The 18046-nt window shown below is 38.2% G+C and overlaps 2 long non-coding RNA genes across 3 annotated transcripts in view; both read left to right on the forward strand.

Annotated features, from left to right (window-relative positions):
- The window catches only part of LOC105477162 (uncharacterized), an 85161-nt gene extending 70363 nt beyond the window's left edge, over positions 1–14798 (forward strand). Inside the window, exons 3-4 of the long non-coding RNA XR_984509.3 lie at positions 11069–11254; positions 14560–14798. This is a non-coding gene — a long non-coding RNA (uncharacterized lncRNA). The remainder of the gene's footprint in view (positions 1–11068; positions 11255–14559) is intronic.
- Positions 1–18046, forward strand: part of LOC105477168 (uncharacterized) — a 143758-nt gene that overhangs the window by 92190 nt on the left and 33522 nt on the right. The gene's annotated exons all lie outside the window — the stretch shown is intronic.

Below are 18046 nucleotides of genomic sequence, written 5' to 3' on the forward strand. Positions count from 1 at the left end.
ACTGCCTGCTTCCCCGGAGAGAGCCACGGTTTTGCTCCTGACCTTTCTGGCCACTGTTCTAAATAGAAACCAAGCAGTTACATGTTTCACAGTGTCCATGAGCTAAATCCGAAGGAGTCATTCAGAAGAAGCGTAACTATTCCCAGTTCTTAGACTTGAGAGAACTTTCTCCTTCCCATGGGTCCTCATAAAAACGCCAGTGCATCATCTGGTGCAGCTCCTGGAGAGGGTCCTCAGCGGCAGCCAGAGAAATCTCAAGGAGGAGCTGCCTCCCAGCATGTCCCACACAGCCACTCCATAAACAAAGCCACTTCACCTCTGGGTGACCAGAATGGTTCAACTGGAAAGGCTGGTGGCCTCTTGGGCTCCATCTAACAGTAAAGATCTATTCCTTGGAGTCTGATCATTACATTAGGTCTTTAAAAAGCTCTGCTTGCTAACATTTTTTTTAGCCTAGAAACGCAGAATATTCTTGAATTCAGACTGAGTAAATGTCTATGTATTCAGACTTCTTACTCATTGATTTACTGTACAAGACAGAGTCCAAAAAGGAAACAGAATCAACACCAGTAATTTATCAAGGAATATTTAATAGAACTACTAACTGGTAGCAGGTGAGTAGCCACTCAGAGAGTATAAAAGAGAATTCAGGGAATTCCCTTGAATTCTCTGAACGTCCCAAATGAAGAAATACACTTGGAGAAGGGGGTTCCTCTCCAGCACTAAGATTCAGACTTCATTGGAATCTAAATTCATTGTGGCTGGACCTACTGGATGGCAGAGAAGTTGGACTGCTTCAGGCCAAATCTGGTCCATGGCCAGTTGGCTGGGACTGGTGAGCTGGGAAATCCAGGTAGGAACTGGCATTCAGAAAGCCTTCCACTGGGGTCCAAGCAAAACTGGCTGGAGGGCATGTGCCACGTCACCTCTTGGACACACACCTCCAATTGGTACACTATAAAACAAGAAGAAAGGAAGCAACCAAATCAAGAGAAGTCTCTTCCTCTGGCACTGTCCCTCCTCTGATGTCTCCCACTGACAAAGATTAACGTGATACTGACTAGCAAGAGATAAATCTTTTAGGGTTCCATCTCCAATGTTCCAAAGCAGGGCAATGAAGGGTGAATTTGAAGCACAGGGGCAATAAATGAGTAACTGGCATACTTAATGTGAACTCCCCACATCTGAGATTGGTCTCAGTAAATTTAAGAAGTTTATTTTGCCAAAGTTAAGGACGTATGCCCATGACCAGCCTCAGAAGGTCCTGACAACACATGCCCAAGGTGGTCAGAGCACAGCTTAATTTTATACATTTTAGGGAGACATGAGACATCAATCAACTTGTATAAAATGAGCATTGGCTCTGTTCAGACAGGCTGCGACAACTGGAAGCAAAGGTAGGACAACTTGAAGTGTGGAGGGGGCTTCCAGGTCATAGGTAAATAAGAGACAGATGCTTGTGTTCTGAGTTTCTGATTAGCCTCTCCAAAGGAGGTAGTCACATACACATTTATCTCAGTGAGCAGAGGGGTGACTTTGAATAGAATGGGAGGCAGGTTTGCCCTAAGCAGTTCCCAGCTTGATTTTTCCCTTTAGCTTAGTGATTTTGGGACCCCAAGATGTATTTTCCTTTCATACTACTTTTCCCCAAATCATTAAATTCCAAGATATGTAATGCACATTTATGAATGCTCATTACAGATTTTATGCTACAATAAATAAAGTGATGCATTTTATAGTTTTCAAGGAGTTGCAATAAGAAACAGTGGCAGTGGAGTCTAAGGCATCCGAAGTTTTTCTAATAGCCCATAGGCAGCTGACAATGAATGTTTGTCAAATAAGCATGCTGCATTGCTATATTGACTTTCTGATATTCATGCATAGAAGCTTGTGATTCAGACCATTATAACATCATTCAGTAAGCCAGTGATTGCCAGAAAAAGGATACCATATTTTGAGTAAATGTGAATTCATTTATTTGATCAGTCAACAAATATTTGATGAATACCTACTGTATGTTAGGTATTGGGGATATAGAGCAAAGCAAACATTTAAAAGCCTCAAAGACTTTAAAGTGATAAGTGTCTTGAGGAAGATGTGTAAGTGCTATAACAGCAAATAATGGGGAGACTTCATCTACTCAGGAAGATTGGGAAGAATTTATAATTGCAAGAGGTGCAATTGAGGTTGAACTGAAAGAGGGAGTTAGTTGTTTAATGGCAGGGTGTAGTGGGAAAAGGTATTCCAGGATTGGGGAATATCATGTGCAAAGATCCTATGATGAGAAAGAGCATATATTCAAGGAAATGAAATAAGGTCTGTTTGGCTGAAGCATGGGGATAATGGAAAGGGATCATTGAGGGACATGAATTCTCCAGCAGATTTCATTTGCACCATTGGTTCTCCTGGGTCTCCAGTTTACCTGTCTACACTGCAGATTTGGACTTGCTAGTCTTCATAATCATGGAAGCCAACTCTTTATAATAAATCTCTTTCTCTATTTATATGCACATCCTATTGGTTCAGTTTCTCCGGAGAACCCTGACTATTACAGACTGTAATAGGTAGGAAAACTCCTTAAATCATTCTTGAGGATTTCATTCCATCTCACTGGTTTATCACTGAGGGCAATTTCCCCCTCCTGGAAACATTTAGCAATGTCTCAAGATGTTTTTGGTTGTCATCACTTGGGGATAATGTTCCCGGCATCTAGAGGGTAGAGATTAGGCTAAGCCTCCTAAAATAAAAAAAGACAGTCCTCTTCCCACCCCAATAAAGAATTATCCCATAGTTGAGAAACCCTGCTCCATTTGAATGGATAGCCACTGAGATATTTTATGCAGGACTCCGGGTGGAGGGTTAGGGTGGGTTGGGGGAGGGAGGACAGTGAGGGTGATCTTTTGCATTTCAAAAGTATCTTGCTCTGGAGAAAGCTAATAGTAGATACAGGTTGACATCAAAGGGGTCATAAAGAAATTACAGTCACTATTAGCCATGTGAAGCCTAAAGTAAAATTTGTTTACTATCTCACATAGTAGTAGTAATTTTTTTTTTATCATGACTATAAAAACTGCACCCATCCCTCAGGAGGATGGAGAAAGTCAGTGACATTATTCATTCAAATGGCTTAACATAGGGGAAAAAAATTAAAACATGGATAATATTTGTCATTTAGTTATCTCATTCAGATGACATGTGTTACAGATTTTCATGAAATTAAGGAATCTATTTCCTATCAACTCAACTTTCAGACCTTTCAAGTAAGAAAGCAATGCAACAAATTCGCCCAAATTTCCATATGGTTAAAAGCTATTGAAGCCTAGCTCTACAGGAAGTCATAAATATTCTAGTGGAAAGGTAATGAAAACTAAATCCTGAGAGTTTTAATTGGAAGCCATAGGACCCTTAGCTAAGATCTGAGGGGAAAGAATTTTGACTGCTCTAGGAAGTATTTGGTATTGTGGTGATAGATCTGAAAATTAGAAAAAAGTACATTCAGGCAGCGTAGGATGTCACAGGCTGGCCACTGTTAAGTATTTTCTCAACAGTTATCAGCCCATTCAAATGACCCTACCTCTAACTCAGGAAGGGTAATATTTTAACCCTCTGGGCATCTTTTAGTCTAATCTTTTTCTGTGTAGCCACCATAAAAACTATAGGCTGCAGATACACTGCTATAAACAGATTTATGTGAGAATTTTAGAAGAGATTTTGTTTTCAACTCTCTTTAAAATGAATTACAAATATTGAAAGTCTTTGTTGCAAAGGTTTTAACTAAATGAGCATTTATTTGGCAAGCTCTTAATTTTCCTTTTAAAGTTTGATTGAGCCAGGTGTATTGGCTCACCTAAACTGACTTCATTATGGTGCCAATTTTCACTGTTTTCGAAGTATCAAACATGTATTTTGAGCCTCAGAGAAAGAGAAACTGCCAGGAAAAAACAAAACAGTGGACTGTGAATGAATGCAAAAAGTGGGTGGAAATAGCTAAAAATAAAACTATTCCCAAAGCAAATATTAAAATGCTTCTGTCTTGATGCAAAAAGAAAAAAATAAGAATCTCCATGCTGGCTGGGCAGTAAAAATAACCACAGAACATCCCATAAGTAGACAAATCCTAAAGTGTTATGATCCAAGAGATTTCATTCATTCTCATCTTGGTGAAAAAGTATACATCATTCTTCGTTGTGTCGAACCTTCTAGACACTTTTATTAATGTGTATCTTCAAGCTTTTTTCCCCCTTATTTCTTGCTTAAAACAAGCAAGCAAGCAAGCAAACAAACTTGAGTATTAGAAAGGAAAACTTGTGAAAACTCGAATCATGTGTTACCAATCAGCAGTGTGTATTAAATAGATTCTGAATAGTTGTTATTATCGTAAAGACTAAATGAGGTTTGGGACTTAGAACTGTACGTGCTAAGTGGTTGAATATTCTACCCGGAGAGCTTCTACCTACGCTTTTGCAAGCCTGGTTTCCTCTCCTGTACTTGAGTTAGCTCCAACACTACCTTTTATTCCCAATGTTTGCACATATTCACCTTTCACTCACAATGTTGATAAAAGGAATTGCATGTCTTTGGAAATGGAAACAATCTAGAAAGTGAGTAAAAGGAGGTATTGATGACACACAGCTGTGAGATGATGTCTGCAATTTTTAGTGACTAGAGTGCAAAGTACAAGAAGTATAATTTATTAAAGCACCAATCTTTCCACCTCTTACTACATTATATTTTAAATCAAAGAAAGTAAAGATTTTTAAGAGGGAACATGAATCCAAGTGTTTACACTGTAGTTATTGAAATCAATCTACGCCACTGGAGGAAACTTTAAACGTTAGAGCATTTTCCTCCGTGCTTTGTAATTTTTTCTTTTATACTTATTCTCTCTTCGCCTGATGGTTGGCAGAGAAACTATTTGCAAACATTTATATGACTTCTGCTTATGTGTTCCAGAGGGGAAAACGCCTTTTGTTGTAGGTAGTAAAAATCAAGCGAAACAGACAGGGGCATGATTTGCCAAAGGTCAAAGGTCATGACAAGTGAGTGACTCAAGAAGCCTTGAGGTCAAAGGTGCAGCTGGAATCCCATAACCTCCCCTCCACTTTTTACATGACAAAGGAAAGCTGTGCTTTCCTAACTTCTGTGAAGGAATCTAGCTACATGTTCACATTTTCCCTTGAAAAATTATTTTCAAATGATTCTGCCTATGATTATTTTCTCCCTTGAAACCAAGTGGCATGAAATAGGCTTTTATATAAATTGAATGTCTCCTTAGCCTTTTATTAGTATTCTATATCGGGAACCTAGAAGAGGAAGAACTAACAGAGATTAATATGTGTTTTTTAAATGGAAAATAAGCACATTTTTTAGATCAACACAGACTAAAGAAGTACCTTTATCCTTTTTTGTTGTTTTCTTTTTCAATCCCTTGTGTATTTACTGACTGTACCTAAAAATGTTTTTCTTGCAAAAGTAACTAAGAGTAATAGTGATCTCTTACGCTTTCCATTTGGATCACGTTCTTCTGGTAAATCCTTAATACAGCTCCAAAAATAAGGTTTTGTAACAAGAACCATTCTGGTGTTAACATTTTTTGTTTGTTTGTTTTCCTGATTTAAAACAATTACAACTTTAATGATGCCAGGAGGGCCACTGTTTAGGTCAGAATGTCTGGCAAATCTCAGGATATCTTAGTAGCTGCCTATATCTCTACCATGTGAACTGGAGGAAAAATGCAGAACCTTACTTTTCAACTCCATTGGTTTCTAACCTCTCATGAGCACTTAATTCCTCATAGAGAAGGAAATAGTCACGCTGTAGAATCCTGTGGCCCATGAAGGGTAATTGGATAACATCTTTTGAAAGATTTACAAGGCTGCCAAGGATTTTGCCAGCTTTAAACCTGATTGATTCAGTGTGAAAAGATCTGAACAATTCTGACCTAAAAGTTTAAAGACAGACCTTTCCTGTGAAAGTATAATTTAGAGCCTGTAATAAAATTGTATTGGAAAACACCACATTGAAGAACACAGCCATAAATTGCATTATGTTAAAGAAACTTTTTCCCCTTAAATCCTCTGGAAGAAGCCTAATTGTTCACCAGATACTTTAATAATGAAGTGTTTTCGTTTTTGCTCTCCTACCCCCTAAATAAGTCCCTAAAGAAAGACAAAGCTTGCCAGCTACTTTGCCTCTCTAACCAAAAAGTTTGACTTCTTGGTTATATGTACAGATATAATTTATGTACCTTTTTTTCTCATTAGGTACAATAAAGGAAAACAAAATTTCATTTATCTTTAACAAACAAAGAGTAGACCAAATAGACTTGTCCCGTATTTTAATTTTTCAAAGTGCTAATTCTCATCTCATATTAATTTCCATCTTGACAAAATATACACACTCATGATTAGTGGAATATTTTATCGGTAAGCTCAAATGCTTCTGATGACTCAGACAAATTAATGATTAAACATCTTCCAGCTAATTACTCCAGGCCATTAATTATTTATCCAAGTCCATCAGTCTATCATCTATATTAGCCTCACTTTTCTGCTGCCCATTTTAGAAGAGACAGGTTTGGAAAAACTAAAACATAAGAATTTCAAGTAAACAAAATTAAAGAGTATATACATTTTTTTTTTTCTTTTTCTCTAGAACTTGGGAAATTGAGACCATGGTATTTAGACAAAAGCCCCTTTATCTTTAAACAATACCTGCTTTGTCACACGCTCACGAACTTTGTATTTCCTCCTCAAATTTCAGTTTGAAGGATTTAGGGAAAAATGCCATGTGCCCACTTACCTGTGATTTGAGTGCTAGACCATTTTGCCTTTTGAAATTTCGAATCATATGAACTAGTCTTAGATGTTTAAAATAGGAATCCTGATACGTGTACTAGGCATATTTACAAGTGACCAAGTATGATTGCTTTTTATAGAGATTGGTGAGAACAGAAACTTTCCAGCAAATTGAAAGCCTACTTCTCTCTCATTATTTTTTTTTTTAAAAAAGACAAAACAAAAGCAGAACTGTGACATTAAGAAAAAAATTTTGCTTAAGAGATATGTAAAGGAGCGAGCCCTCAGCAGTGTAAACTAGTTGATAGCGTGAAAGGGCACTCGGAAGGAAAGAGGGACACAGAGCTGTACTCTCACATTTCTTTCCTGAAGAAGTAGGTAATAAGTTGGCTCAGCCTTTCATCTCCTTCCACATCCTAACTAGAGTTAAGTGTCAAAGAGGTAATTTAACCAGCCACCTGAAAAGCCTCTCCGTCTTGTGAACTAGAACAGCTCCCCGCTTCTGGAAGTCATCGAGGGTGGAACAAATTCCACTGTATCAACTTCCAGCTGGTCATTAGCATTTTCTGTAGGATGTGTTGTTTATGATTTTGGTCTACAACAGTCTCTTTTTTTTTTTTTTTTTTTTTTTTGAGACGGAGTCTTGCTCTGTCGCCCAGGCTGGGGTGCAGTGGCCGGATCTCAGCTCACTACAAGCTCCACCTCCCGGGTTTACGCCATTCTCCTGCCTCAGCCTCCCCAGTAGCTGGGACTACAGGCGCCCGCCACCTCGCCCGGCTAGTTTTTTGTATTTTTTAGTAGAGATGGGGTTTCACCGTGTTAGCCAGGATGGTCTCGATCTCCTGACCTCGTGATCCGCCCGTCTCGGCCTCCCAAAGTGCTGGGATTACAGGCTTGAGCCACCGCGCCCGGCCTACAACAGTCTCTTAAACTGGCACCGTCCCCAGAAGTTCCTCAGAACGTTGCAGTCGGTTAAGCTGAAAATTGTTAACTCCTGTACAAATACCCCAGAGTGAATGAAGAGGCTGATTAGAAATTGGTAATAAAAATATATTTTGACATGTTCACCTCACAAGTATCTTCATAGGAGTCATCCTACAGTAAAGGCTTGGAACAGTGAGACAACCTTCCAGGGAGTCCTGATTTTGAGTTCTGGTGCCACCTTGTGGGCAGTGGGAGGAAGAGAAGATTCGAAAGAGGTTTGACTGAGTCATTCTTCAGATCAAGACTGTCCTCTGATTAATTTCCTTCATACCCTTTGCATCGGAAACAAAACAAAACAAAACAAAAAACTCCAAACCAGAAAAAAAAAAAAAGGCAACACTTTATCACTTTCCCGAGGAGAAACTCTTTAGCACTTCCCATCAGTTAAAGGATTAAGAGGATTCAGACCAAACCCCGATTTTGCTGACATTCAAGGCCTCTCACAATCTGATTCTAGCCGATCTTTGCAGCATTACTGGGAACTGCTCTTCTCCATGAATTTCTCATGACAGCCAGACTGTTCTGCTCCTCCCAGACAGTCATTACCTTTGCCCATGTTATCCTCCCACCCAGAATAGACCTTTATATCCTTTTACAATCTCCCGTTTGGAAGGACTTTATGATTGGATTTGATGTCTTCAATGTTTGTGCCTCTCAAAAAACTCTCTCCTAAGAAGTCGTTGAACCTCTTCTTGAACATCTCTGGGGCAGTGCATTCAACCTGATTAAGATGACTTATGATTTTTTCAGTGATCTCTAGTAGTAAACGCTTTCTTAAGTTGGACACGTACCTTTTGCTCAAGAGCAAGGTGAGTGCCGGATGTATGGGTACTTCTGCGCATAGAGTCTGGACCAAGATGAAGATGAGTTGCGTTCAAACTTCAGCTTTGTAGCTTTCTAGCTGCGTAGCATTGTACGCATAAGTTATCTAGGCCTCAGTTGTTTCTTCACCTGTAAAATAAGAATAAAAACAGTGTCTACTATCAATCATATCAGTGTTGTAAGTCATCTTATATGTATGAAAGTACTTACAACAGTATGTACCATGCAGTTCATGCTTTGTAAGTGCTGGCTTTATTTATAGCTTTGGGAATTCATCAAGATGTGGGTGATGATTGCAGTAATGGAAACAGATGAAAAGAGAGTATTAAACAACATATCTCAATGTGTACAGTTGGAGCATCCAACCTAAAGATGCCACACTAGTTAAAGTTCCATAGGGATACAAGTTTGGGATATGCTGAATGCTATATACAGCTGCATACTGTGTGCGTGCCTGTACTCTATCTATGCAGATATATGATAATTAGCATAATCGAGGCTCCTAATTCTTGACATATAACAACCCACCTTTGTCTAACTTGGCATTTCCTGAACTTATGTGATTCGTGAATCCTTTTCAAAGTAACATCTTGACATCTCATTACATATGTATGTTGTAGAAGAAGAATCCTCAACTCAAAATGTTTAGGGACAAAGCAAATAATGTAAATGAGGGAAGAAGGCCAGGTAAAATACAGTATGGAGTAGTGTGAGTTATGGAAATCTAGAGGACGCATGCTTCACCTAAATGCATTTCACTTTGGCTTGTGAAAAAACACCCTGTAGGCCAAGGAAAACATATCTGAAATCTGAATCTGGGCTGTGTTCAGCAAATTTGTGATTCCTGTAGAGTGAGAAAAGGGAAGTAACTGCATAATCTGGAGAAGAACCAATTTTTAGAGATAAAGAGAAGCCAGGAAAAGAGACTGTGAAGGAAAAGTAGGAGATGTAGCCAGAAAAAAGCAGCATCCTGGAAACAGAAAGAGGCAAACCAGAGGGGTCTCTGGGTCTCGAGAGGTCATGTTGGTTTCCTATTGCTGCTGTTCTGAATTACCACACATTTAGTGGCTTAAAGCAACACAAACTTATTATCTTATAGTTCTACAGGCCAGAAGTTTGATGTGTGTCTGACTGGGCTAAAATCAAGGTGTGGTCGGGGCTGCGTTACTTCTGGAGGTTCTAGGACAGGGGTCCTCAACCCCCAGGGCCACGGTCTGGTACTGCACAGCAGCAGGTGAGCGGCGGGCAGGTGAGAAGCTTCACCTGTACTGTAGGCTGCTCCCCCATTGCTCCGCTGGCATTACCGCCTGAGCTCCGCCTCCTGTCACATCAGCAACAGCATTAGATTCTCGTAAGAGCCCAAATCCCATTGTGAACTGCATCTGTGAGGATCTAGGTTGCACACTCCTTATGAGAATCTAATGTCTGATGATCTGTCACTGTCTCCCATCACTGTCTCCCATCTGTGACGGTCCCATGGGACCGTCTAGTTGCAGGAACACAAACTCAGGGCTCCCACTGATTATACTTTGTGGTGAATTGTATAATCATTTCTTTATATATTACAACATAATAATAATGGAAATAAAGTGCACAGTAAATGTAATGTGCTTGAACTATCCTGAAACCATCCACCCTCCACAGTCCGTGGAAGAATTGTTTTGCACAAAACTGGTCCCTGGTGCCAAAAAGGCTGGGGACCACTGTTCTAGGAGAAAATCCACTTCCTACTCTTTCCTAGCTTCTGGAGGCTGCTTGCAGTCTTTGGCTTATGGCCCCTTCCCCCAGCCAGGAGTGTGGAGTCCTTCTCATATCACACCATTTGACCTCCTCTCCTGCTTCCCTCTCCCGCTTTGTTCCCCCAAATAAATAATGTTCATTTTATTAACTGTAAGCCAAATAAATTAACAAGCCGGCTTTCTAGACACATACTAGGTATTATCACCATTAGTATATGTTACTGACACAATTAATAATGTCTCAAAAGGTATTGAACTTACTGAAATATTGTTATGGTTATTTTTTAAATGTTGTTAGTGCTATTAATCATATGTATAATTGTTTGATAATTTTTTGAACTTATATGAAGCAAGGTATAATATGGAAACAAATTATAATTGTGTAGTAATTAATTTTAGGTGTTGAAGAAAATATTCAAGAAGTTGTTGGGCATATCACTGAGGGTGTGTGCAGGCCTCTAATGGCAAAATATTTTGTTTTTATAAGTGATTATGATATCTGGTTAAATTATTGCCTTATTTGTAGGAATTTAACAAAAACTGATACCAGCTTGAACTCAAGCTGTTATTTTTTCAAATTAACACATAAATATAGGCTAATAAAATACACTTGAAATAATAATTGCTAGTTTTCTCTCTGAGAAAGAAAATTGGAAAATTCTTTATATATATATCTTTATCTATCTATCTATCTATCTATCCACACAGACTTTTTTTTTTTTAAAGATTATACTTTATAGTGATTTATCTTAGTCCAGGTGCAGTGCCTTACATCTGCAATCCCAGCACTTTGGAAGGCTAAGCTGGGAAAATTGCTTGAGGCTGGCAGTTTGAGACTTCTTCCACTTTTAAGGGACCTTGTGATTATAGCTGGTCCACCTGGATATTCCAAGATACTCTCCCTATTTTAAAGTTGGTTAATAACATTAATTCCATTTTCAGCCTTAATTCTCCTTCATCATGTAACACAACATATTTACAGGTTCAGGAGATTAGAACATGAATATCTCTGGGGACCATTATCCTGCCTGTGACAGAGGGTAAATAGAATACTGAAGAAAGGCCAGGAATCTCTGAGAGCTGGAACTAGGGCTTTCTCATCCTCTCCTCTCCTTTCCTAAATCCATCCTCTTACCTTCTACTAATGGGATAGAAAGTTGGGAAACGAGAAGATAATTGAAACCCATTTGCCAAGAAATTATGCAAATAATTCACGGTGTGTGGCACTAAATAAGGATGGGATGTCTTTTGGTACTAAGGAAATAGTTCAGGGAAGCAGCTGTATGATGTCTGTGCAAATTAGAATCAAAATGCCCCTCCAGGAAGATAAATAAAAAGAGGGAGCCTCTTCCAGGAAGATAAATGCTGAAAAAGCTACCGTTTCTCCATCTGTGAATGGGTGATACCAAAATGATGCCCCCTTCCAAATGTCCCCACCCAAATCTCATCTTGAATTCCCAGATATTGTGGGAGGGACCCAGTGGGAGGTAACTGAATCATAGGGGCAGGTCTTTCAGTGCTATTCTCATGATAGTGAACAAGTCTCATGAGATCTGATGGTTTTATAAGGTGGAATTTCCCTGCCCATCTCTCTCTTTGCCTGCTGCCATCCATGTGAGATGTGACTTGCTCCTCCTTGCATTCCGCCATGATTGTGAGGCCTCCCCAGCCATGTGGAACTATGAGTCCATTAAACCTCTTTTTCTTCCCAGTCTTGGGTATGTCTTTATCAGCAGTGTGAAAACAGACTAATACACAGGCCAATGCAGTCCTGCGAAGGTCTGCAGAAATGGACAAGTGGCACACCCATGCAGCCCCTGGCTGGGTTCCATTGCATGGGGCACAGTCTTCACAACTGTAGGGGCAGGCAGAAGACAGCCCAGGTTCTGGGCTTTCCTGACCCTCTTACCCCTCCAACTAGTTCCTGCCTACCAAAAGACATCCCACCATTATTTTCGTGCTCAGAGACACACTTTTTACTCTTTCTATGGTCTTCCCCAAATTTCTAGGATTTTCTCAGAGCATTTTGTACAGAGCTCTAGAATAGCCCATAGCACATGTTACTTTGGTTTCTTACATAATTATCTTTCTTCTTGGCAGTGAATTCCCAGAAAGCAAAGGAAATTTATTTTTTTTTAACTCAGTAGAGTGTTTATATTTATATCATTCAATTTACCACTGATGGGGTATATGAAACAATTTTACTTGATACGAAGATAAATTTTAAAATGTTGCTAGTTAAGTATTTAAGTGTTTATCAGAATATGTATGTAGCATCTTGATATTCATAATGTGGTTCTCAGACTCATCTGAGAACTTGTGAGAGATGCAGAAATGGCCCCAACCCAGACTGATGGCATCAGAATCATTTTAACTTTATCCCAGGTGATTTGAGCTGACATCAAAGTATGAGAAGTGGCCAGGGGGCCTCACGCTTGTAATCCCAGCACTTTTGGAGGCCAAGGCAGGAGAATCACTTGAGGTCAGGAGTTCAAAACCAGCCTGGCCAATATGGCGAAAACCCGTCTCTACTAAAAATACAAAAAATTAGCCAGGTGTGGTGGCAGGTCCCAGCCACTTGGGAGGCTGAGGCAGGAGAATTGTTTGAACCCAGCAGGCAGAGGTTGCAGTGAACCGAGATCGCACCATTGCACTCCAGCCTAGGCCACAAGAGCGAAACGCTGCCTCAAAAATAAATAAATAAATAAATAAATAAATAAATAAATAAATAAATAAGAAAGAAAATATAAGGAGCACTGAGAGCACCAAACCCATCATCTAGCGGGTGATACTGTGTAGAATGGGCCACGTTTTAATGATTGAAGCTTCATTTAAAGGAAAATAAGAGGTAGGCATTGCCTCAATATGACAAACTGTGAAGGAACTAAACAAATGACTGATATGTGGGAAACAGTGAACTAACGCATGAAGGTGGCTGTAAATGTGTGTGGAATTTGTTGAGTATTTAATTTTCTGTAACTTTTGACAACATATTGATCTACTAATCTAACAGGTACCTAATTCTTTCTTTCTTTCTTTCCACCTACACCCAGATTTTTTCTTTTTCCTGCCTCACTCATTCACTTCCAGGCTTTGCCTTATACATTTCTTCACTCAGTCATCAAGCAACAGATAGTTATTGAGCCCTTGTCTATGCCCCATCCTAGGTATCCATACATGAGTCAAAGTCTCTACTTCATCAATATGACATTATGTTACCATACATATGGTCTCAGAAATCCCTTTAAGCACTTAAAGTAACTCCTTTATTACTGACAACTGTGAACAAACTCAACTCTTCTCAGGATTGAGTTAATCACACAGAGCGAGGAACACAGGTACATGTTACAATAGTTACATTGTAATGTGAAGTCCATCAGATTACATAAGGCACGTGCACAATCAGCTGAGCCATGTTGGCAATCCGGATTCCACCCAGATGCCACAGGTTTCAGGAATGGAGTCTGCCACATATTCATTCAAACTTGATGTGCCCAGTCATCAGCAGACTTGAGCACTCTCAGGCAAATAACAGCAAGAGGTTAGAAAGCAGAGAAAGAACCCTAGGCTCAGAACTCTAATTGCTAACTGCTTTGGGGCTACCACTTGGGACAATACAGTTTTATTCTTGAGATCCTGGGCATAAATTGTTCAACCCTATTGTCCTTAGCCTAGCCATCACTAAACCAGTAATATGAGAAGCAAAATGCTCTACTTATAGTTCTTCTCAAATTCTCAAAATACCCATACTTTATGTACAAAAAGGAAAATGCTTGTCATGATTCTGTGTTGCCTGTTTGTGGATAAATCTTTTAAGATGTAACATTAGGAACACTGTTAGATTGTGTTATGCTGGTTTGACACTTCCAAATGACTGATTCAAGTGATTCATGAGTGGTTTAGTGTGTGGTTTTAAGATAGAGAGGCAAAGAGCATTTGTGCCCATAGAATATGATTAATTTTTTAACAATCCGTTATTATTTGGACATTTAGAGAGACTGGCAATCAATACTTTATTCACTGGATAATTGATTCAACAATCCAATGCAGGTCTAGTATGAATTGTTGATAATGGAAGCATCTTTGTTATCTAAGACATTTAAATGCTCACTTCTGCATGTTATTTCGATGTAAGAGCTGTAATTTAATGTTTATCAGGTATCTTAAGTGCTTTATTTTTATCTTCTCATTTAATCATTACAACTTTCATTTTACAGGAGAAAAATATGAAATCTGAGGTACAGTTGATTTGAATCCAAGAAATCTAAAGGAAAAAGTTCAAGCTCTTAATCCTTTCATACCCTCCTTGTTGTTAAACTTTTTTTAAAAAGTTAATCTTGTCTATGAAGCATGAATCTATAATACTAGGGAAAAAACTGACTAACTTGAAGAAAAAATAAATTGAAATGGAAAGCAATTAATTCCTCTTAATATGAATAAAGGACGATCTAAATGCTTTTGGAGAAATGATTTCCAGTAATGAAATTTTCAGGACAAAAATCTTCTTTTCTGAATAGGCAATCATGGTATTAATCCTCTGTTCCTTAATCTTTATATTTACATTTTTTACACTTGTTCTTAAGGCTTGGTGTTTTCTACCAAAACCATCTGTACATCTCTGTCTGTCTTCATGTGCTCTTTCTGTACACATGCATGCATGCACACACACACACAGATTTCATCATTTATTCATAAAATGTTGAAAATCACTGCTTTGGCCCTTTTTAACTCTCTCGACCAATCTCTCAGTTCTCTAGTGCTTGGAAAGGAAATATTTATTTTATTTTATTTTTATTTTATTTATTTTGAGACTGAGTCTCACTCTGTTGCCCACACTGGAGTGCAGTGTTGCAATCCTGGCTCACTGCAGCCTCAGTCTCCAAGGTTCAAGGTGTCCTCCCAGCTTCCCTTGTAGCTGGGACCACAGGCATGCCACCACACCCAGCTACTTTTTGTGTTTTTTTTTTTTGTAGAGATGGGGTTTCATCATGTTCCCCAGGGTGGTCTGGAACTTCTGGGTTCAAGTGGCTGGCCCTACCTTGGCTATGATTATAGGCGTGATCCCCAAGTTCTATGATTATAGGCGTGAGTCAACCTCCCTCTCCAGGAAGTATGACAAATAGAATGAGCCTGCAACCAGAGTCCTTTGATTTAAACCCTTGCCTGCCACGGACTGGATGTTTGAATCTCAGTATCTTTATGTGTAACATGAGGTCTATAACAGAACTTAACAAACAGGAGATTATTATTAATGAGATTAAATGCAGTGAGGAACGTCACTGGTTCCCTCTCTGTAGAGGAACTTAAGGAGTTGAGCATCCAAGCTTATTTCTTGATATGCTGATAAAAGACATAGCCTAGTTTATGGCAGATGCTGGTTAAATTCCAGCCCTCTCTCTTTCAGTCAATAGGCTTGGACTCAAAATAAGCCCCATTCAGGCTGATTTGTCTCCATATATCAGTCACAAACTGCACCTCTTGCAAAAATAGCTTTCCCTCCAATGTGTACTGGCCTTGAAGAAGACTGAGAAATAGGGCAACAAAGATCCTTTAAAATCAAGTTACTGAAAGTCACTGAAATAATATACAGTGAAAGATGTATGATGCCATCATTATATAAATAAAGTCAGTACAACCATTAAAGAACTTACAAGTATGGGGTTTTTTTTCTTCTCTATGGTTACAATAATTTTTACATGATCATGATTATATTATATCTGGATGGTTTAGATGTCTGTCTTTTGTGTCTTTCAAAAAATTAATATTCTTTGACATTATATAATTTCTTAAATAAATATGAAGAGAGAAAGGTTTTGAATAACATTTCTCCAGCCCTAAATTTTATATACTTAGCATATATTGTTTCTTTTTTAGTAACTTACAGCAATTTTATTTTAAAATTAGTTTAGGAAATGATGTTTTTGGAAATGGCTTCTTTGAGGTCGCTTCTTGGAATGATTACAGTCATTGTGTAAAGCCAGCAATAAGAGAAGAATTTGAAAGTAGAGAGTAGAACGGTAGTTACCAGGGGCTGGAGGCAGGGGTAGAGGAGATATGGGTCAAAGGACACAAAATTTCATTTAGAAGGAATAAGTTCAAGAGACGTACTGTCACATGGTGTCTACAGTTAGTAACAATGTATTGTATTATTGAAAATCCATGAGAGTAGATTTTAAGTGTTCTGACCACAAAAAAAAAATAAGTATGTGAGATAATACATATGTTAATTAGCTCTATGTAGCCATTCCATAATGTATGCATATTTCAAAACAACATGTACGTAATACACAATAAATATATAGAATTTGTTATTTGCCAGTTCAAACAACAAAATACTTTTGGCGTATGAAAAGTCATTTACAATCACACCCCAGACTTTGTGGTTAATATTAGCTGGGATAGTCGTCGCTGAAAAGGTCTTCACACGCTTATGAAAGCGGTTTCACTAAATCTAGTTAGCATTGAGAAGTGTTGACAAGAAGAGTTGAAAATAAACCTCAAGACAACTTTTTGATTTAAAATTCTATTTCTTGGTGTGTGAGTGTTGTTTTTAAGGAAACATACACTTTATTGCAACATAACAAATAAATGAGAAAATAAGACAAAGAAAATGTTATTTCACTCAACATAGCAGGGTGGTCTTTAAATAAGTGCATAAATAGCCCATGAGATAGCTTGAAAGGTCACCCTGTTGGTCTAGCCAAATGACTTACATATTAGCAATTTGTTTGCAAAACATCTTCGTCTTATAGTTTCAATTGGATTACATAAGATTGTTTTCTCCTGATAGATAATCTGGACTTTCTTCACCAAAAGAAGGTTAATATTCCTACACATTTTAAACCAGAACATTAAATTTTATACTGAAAATACATCTTCCTTGAGGTCAAGAATGTAGGGGAAGGCAGATTTTTGGTGTTCTTTTCCAAATGATAGCCTTGTAAACCAGGCTATTTTCATGAGGGGATTTTCTTACTTTATTTAAATCTTCTCTGAGAGTAGCAGGAAATAAATCTGGAGACTCCAGCTTCTAGAGCTTTTCCACAAAGAAGATACTGTTTCTGATATAAAGACACAATAAATTCTTCTTTCTCCATGTTCTTCAAAATCCATAGAGCTAAAATAACTACTTATTTTCATTTACTATAGAATAGCATTATTTCCAAAATTGCATTTAAATCATCTACATACAGAAGGTTAAATTTGTTTAAAAATGAATAATTACATTCATTTCCTTACGTTTGTACTCTGAAGAATGTGGAATTTAAACTAAGTGTGATTGCGCTTTAGCTATGGGCAAGTCACTTATTCTCTTCAGAGGATTAAAAGGATAAAATATTTTTTAGAATTATCTATCTATCTATCTATCTATCTATCTATCTATCTATCTATTGATAGATAGATAGATACACACACACACGCACATATACATATAGTTCTTATACAAACCCTCATTAAATGTAATCCAAGTTTTAGACCCACAGTACTGATTTAGGTAGGCAAAATATCAAACTAACAACAACAAAAAAATACCAGACATAAAAATTGTGCCTCGTATTCCAGACGCATCATTATTCTCTGCAATATCCACAGACCACTCTAATTTGAGCACAACCTAGATGGACCAGGAACACAAGTAATGTGAATGACTGCAATAATAAAATGAGTATGTTAAACTATCAGTTACTTGACTTTAACTCTATG

This window comes from Macaca nemestrina, chromosome 16 (genome assembly GCF_043159975.1).
Source record: "Macaca nemestrina isolate mMacNem1 chromosome 16, mMacNem.hap1, whole genome shotgun sequence".
NCBI classification, from domain to species: Eukaryota; Metazoa; Chordata; class Mammalia; order Primates; family Cercopithecidae; genus Macaca; species Macaca nemestrina.